Raw genomic sequence first — 6000 nt, 5'->3', positions numbered from 1 at the left:
ACACCTCACTCATTTCCAGTGCTGATCTCCAGTCTCTGTAGGAAAATACTTCATGAAATCTGTGCACAAGTTCCCAAGTAAGCTATTGATTTAGAAGCTGACAACTCTTAAATATAGCAAGCCCTCCCAAGGTGTACGCTCTTCAAATACTAAACTTAGCTCACCTAGAACAGAATACACACAAGGACCAGTCTTTCCCAGCTGTTGGACAAGTCTGACCTTACAGTGCTACATGATTTATATTACAATCAAACAAACATGGCCTCTGAGAAGGTTAGAGCTACTTACTGCTTTCCAAATACTCCCTCATACACACACTTTCAAGCCAAAGATGTCCTTAAGTCAGTAACTACTTCAACAAACCCTCGAGGAACTAGGATATAATTATTACAGAGCCAGCTCCTGATTAAGGACTTGTTTGAAAAATGGCCTATTAATTTTCATGCACCTCTGATTGACTCTGATGGAAGGAGCTAGTAGAGAGTTCTGCAAGGCACCACATCTCCTGCACAGTGCTCAGAACATCAACTATGTGCCTATTAGAAGAATTTCCACCTGTTTGTTTTCCATCTCTTCTATACCTTAACCCCTAAAAATTCAGGTATCTCCTTTTCCTGATGAAGAGTCTACCTGCAATATAGAGACATTCACAAGAGGTAAAGTAATCCAGGAAAGCCTGACTTGTTTTCTGACGAGTGCTGAACAGAAGAGACAGAGACCTGCATGGATGGGGAAATACCTTGCTGCATGTTTTCCGCTCTGTTTCACTGCTATGTAAATTAAACACATTTTACAGTGATATGAAACTGGATGACTGTTAACACCATATTAAGGACTGTTCATAAAAATGTGAAAATAGCCCTATTTTATAAGTGGATTTTAATAAGCAGAAAAAAATTAATCACAATCTTACCTGCACTATGAACAGGGAAGTTTATATGGTTAATAAACCAAGGGTGTGCAACTGAATTACCATAGGACTATTTGCCATAGTTATGCTGAAAAACAGAAGAAAGGTAGCTATAACTACAGTACTAGTCATGCAAGACAAAGGTCATTGGAAGAAGAGCAGAAGAATTAATAAATACACCAGAATACACAGGCCAGTTTACCTAGTAACATCCCTCACAAACCCATGGTGAGGGTGAAGCCCCATCTGCAGAGTAGCTTAGTTGTCAGCTGAAAAGTCTCCTTCTCCAGTGCCATCTCCATTAATTCTAGTGCAGGCACAAATAGTCACTTGGGTTCCAGTTCCCTACACCTGGATATGTATCTGGTGGAAAGGATCCACAACCTTACAATGAAGACATTATATACACTGGAGATGACTGTTTTGATGGAGTGTTCTGTAAGAAGACAGGGAAGAGCTGTGTGAGGATGTCAGGAAAATGGCTTATTATCTTCATGTCCTAGAACAGCAGGCATGTGTTTGTCTTCCCAGTTGCTTTTGCACTTCTTCCATTTGTATAGTCTTCAGTCTTTTGGGTCAGACACTGGTGCTTCTTTCAAGTGAGTGGCACATTTTGCACACAAAATCCTCCAGGTGCTTAATTCCAGGGAGTTATGCCATTAAAAAAAAAAAAAATGCAAGCTGTCTGGGGGCAATGAAGAGTGTTTCACATTAGCAAGTCTTTAGGCATTACCATTATAAAAACACAAACTTTCCACTTGCTGCTGATTTCAGCCATCAACACTTTTTTTCCCAAGCTCCAGAAGGTTTTTCTCTTAATTTCCTAAGTATGCCCTTGTTTGTCTCAGGAAAAATGTTGCTGTGTTCCCATTTGAACTTTCAAGAACGTGAAGTAGTCCCAGAGACATTCACCTTTTTCTCCATAACCTGCAAGCAATCACATCGGCAGCTGGTACCGCCCGGTTATGGGTTACGCAATTCTCTCCAAGAACCATTTATCCCACTCTTACCCTCCCTAAGGGTTAATTCTCTCACTCCTGACTTCTACAGAGTACTGTTCTATATCTAGACACTGGAGAGCCGTTTCATCTATTGAAGGACCACCTGTGAGGTAGACAAACTCCAGGTATTCAGGCTTTTAAGACTTTTCTTAGAAACCCAGCACAGAGGCAAAGAAAACCTGTTCCTCTGCCTTCCTATCCATCTCATGTCCAGTCTACTTCACTTGCTTTGTTCTGTGGGCATTTATGTTGGTGATAAACACAGAGGACACACAGCAGTGAACACAGGCAGCTCTCTGCTGTCAGTAGTTATAAGCAAGCATCAAAAGCTCATCACGATGGCCACTCACACAACCTGGTATTGGAGATAAATCCTTTCCCTTTCTCTAGGTGAGAAGCAGCCAGAACCAATGCCTCACAATGTCCAGACTGGCTTTACAGGCTTCTGCATGCCCTAATAACTAGGACATGCATGTGTTTTCACACTGTCCCTGCTGGAGCAAGAAGAGGGAGAATTTCCAACTGGTAGGATGGGCTTGCACCTCTGAGTGTTACCTCAGAAGGGCCATAGCTCTGCAGAGCAGAGCTCAGTGCCGGGATAGATGGTGTTCAGGTACCCTGTAGCATGGGTCACACTGGCTGCACAACAGTATAGCGTGGTGCTGCAGAACCCATACAGCCATGTGCAGCCTCAATGTGGCCCCTTCATTTGTCTGCACTTATGCTGCAATGGCTGCTCCAAGCAGCTGGCACCATCACAGATAGAAGCCATGGTGGCACAACCCTGAAGATGGTCCCCCCACAGAAAGTGGGAGCTACAGGCAGCCCAGGCCCTCAGCATGCAGTAGTAATCTGCATTAATTTGAAGTAATTATCCATCCTTGGAGATAATTAAAATTCATCCCTCTCTACATGGTCCTGAGCAATCATCCCTGGGTGGCCCTGCTTGAGAAGGGAGGCTGGTACAGATGACCTCCAGAGGTCTATGCCAGCCTTTGCCATGCTATGATTTTGTGAAAGAAGATCTCTCAGTTCCTACTGAAGATAGTAGCACAATTCCAGTTCAGTTGTATATAAAATTCATAGAGATTACAATGTGACCAACTCCACCCAGTGTTCTTGTTGAGAATAGCAAAACCAGAATACAGTGAGAGATCTTAAAACTCATGATACACAAATCAGCACAGTTAGATGGACACTGCCAGCTGGTGTTAGGTCCAAGAAAATCTTGACTTTCTGTATAAATGTGGTTATAGTAAGAGGGCAGTATGAACAGAAGTATTTTCTTAAGGAGCAGGAAACAGAAGTGGTTTAATGAAACTATCTCTGCATGGGTGCAAAACAAGTATTATTCTGATATGTAGGAGCATGGGAACTTTGCAGTTTACAGATCACGCCTTTGCTTTTCACTATGACCAGAAGAAGAATATGATTAACAGCAGTTTAAACTTTAGCAGTATAATTTCACTACTAAACCACACTGCAAGTTGATGTATCTTAAAAATGGTTATGTATACTCTAGCATTAAATTTATGTATCAAAGTAACTCAGTTGTTTCTTGCCTAGACAATTAACATATCTAACAGATTTCAACAAGCCAGATATCCATTTTTGCCATTAAAAAGAATAAGCAAGAACACAAACTCTTATTCACTGCAAGGGGGTGTAAACATTCAACACTTTCCTCAGTAGCAGGAGTACTGCCTGTAGGAGTATGAGAGAGATCCAGAAATAAAAGCAAAAATTGCTCAAATCAATATAAAAGTGAAAAGGCTCAAAATCAATAAGATGTGAAGCAAGTTGCTTTCACTGAAGATAAACAAGGAACAATATCAATCTTTAACACCTGTGGATAATGATTTGCAGCAATTTGAAAAGACAAAATTGACTTTGCCCTTACCCTTTTATTTTATTGATGTGACCAACAGAAATGGTTAGGAAACAACATAATCAATAACATTAGCAGGAAGCCAAACATTATAAAAGTGTGATTGCACTCCATTTAGGAAAGATCTGATACACAAAAGCCAAGGGCTGCAGACTGCTGCTTTTGTTTCCCAAATGCAAATACATACCACACTGTAAGGTCTATAAAACCCACATACAAGCACAATGAGTTCGTTGGACTAGGTGTTCACTTTAACCTCAGAACATATTAATCTATATGTAAGAACACTGGGTTAGAAGAACTCTCTATTACTCAATTACATACTGTGGGTTTCAAACATACGGTAAAGAACCTTTGGAAAGACTGCCTTAGATTTCATAGTGTAGTAACCCAATTCACTGCTCAAAGATGAGTATAAATCACATACTTCAGGTTTTCTTGAAAAGTCCTGAAAAACTGAACCATTTGATTTGCACTTGGTGGTTGCACCTAGCAGCACTGACCCCAGAAGTGACTCCCAGCAATGCCCTGCAGTGCTCTTCATACCAGAAAAGAGCATGGCAGAGGGAGAGACCCACCTCTCTGCCTGGCAAAGAACCGTTTGACATGTTCAAAAGTTATCATGTGGTTTAGTATAGCCTGAAAATGTATAATGGCTATCATGAGAAGTGTCTACTAAAGAGATGTTTCCAGAAAGATCTGTAGGTATTGTGCTGTGGGTTACTGAACAGGCATCCCAGGAGGCAGGAGTATGATTACTCCTAATCTGCTTTTCCAAGCCCTCACTCAGATTTATGCAGTACATATCTACCACACTTGAAAATAACTTTTGAGAGCTTGAGCCTCACTAAAGACTTTATGTTTTGCTTCACCAAGATACATTTTCAAACAGCAGCATAGATACTTAATTTGGTATGACTCTCTGGAGGTAGCTTTAGCCTGCAGCATTTGGGCATATTTTGCTTAAACAAATGTTGCAGTTAGGAGCTCCTCTGAGGCTCCTCACATTTCTTCAAGCAAAGCACCTTCAGCAAAAGCTGCATCTTTGGCCACTACAACAAATTTCAAACTCAAGAGCCTTGTGTTCTTTTACTGAAGAGGCATGAACAATAGAAACATAGAAACACAGTATGGTTTCAGTTGGAAAAAAACTTTTAAGGTCATCTCATCCAGCCATTATCTAACTCTACCAAGTCCAGTGCTAAAACATGTCCTCTAACACCATATCCTTGTACCTGAAACACCTCCAGGAATGGTGATTCAACTAACTTCTCTGAGTAACCTATTCCAGTGTTTGATAACACTTTCAGTGAGGAAGGTTTTTTAGTAATCAATTGAAACCTCCCTTGGTGCAGCTTAAGGCCATTTCCTCTTGTTCTATCACTTGTTGCTAAGAAGAGAGCAACATCCACCTTGTCACAACCTCTTTTCTAGTAGCTGTAGAAAGCAGTAAGGTTTCCCCTCAGCCTCCTTTTCTCCAGACTAAACCATCCTAGTTCCCTCTTCACAAGGCTTGTTATCCAGGCACATTACCATCTTCACTGACATTCTCTGGATGCTACTCAGCACAAAAATGTCTGAAGGCTGCACTTAGTGATTTTTGAGGTATTTTCCAACATTAATGATTCTATGATTCCTGTAGTGAGGGCCACAAATCTGAACACAGCACACGAGGTGTGGCCTCAACTGCTGCTGAGTACAGCAGAACAATTGCTTCCCTGATGCTGCTTGTCACACTATTCCTGATACGGGCCAGGATGCTATTTGCCTTCTTGCCCACACAGGCACACTAGCTAGCTCATGGCTGGGCAGCTTTCCAGCCACACTGCTCCAAACCTGTAATATCGTCTGGGGCTGTTGTGACCCAAGTGTGAGATCTAGCACTTGGCCTTGTTGAATCTCATACAACTGGCCTCAGCCTCTCCAAGTTTCTCTGCAGAGTCTTCCTACCTTCAAGCAGATCAACACTCCCACTTAGTGTGGTGGAAAATTAGATGATTCAAAAACAAACTAAAGACTGAAACAGGCACTGTTCTTCGTGTCCCATAGAGCCTTAAAAAATCATATGTATGTGCATATCCATGCACACACATATGTACTGGCCTTGGCAGCCTGATGCCTCACATTTTGACCGGTTTTGTGTATTCTGCTTTTATATATAAAGTAAGATAGGCTACAAAATGTTCTTTCCTTAAAAAAAT

This window comes from Pogoniulus pusillus, chromosome Z (assembly GCF_015220805.1).
Source record: "Pogoniulus pusillus isolate bPogPus1 chromosome Z, bPogPus1.pri, whole genome shotgun sequence".
Classification (NCBI taxonomy): Eukaryota; Metazoa; Chordata; class Aves; order Piciformes; family Lybiidae; genus Pogoniulus; species Pogoniulus pusillus.
This window is presented reverse-complemented; position numbering follows the sequence as displayed.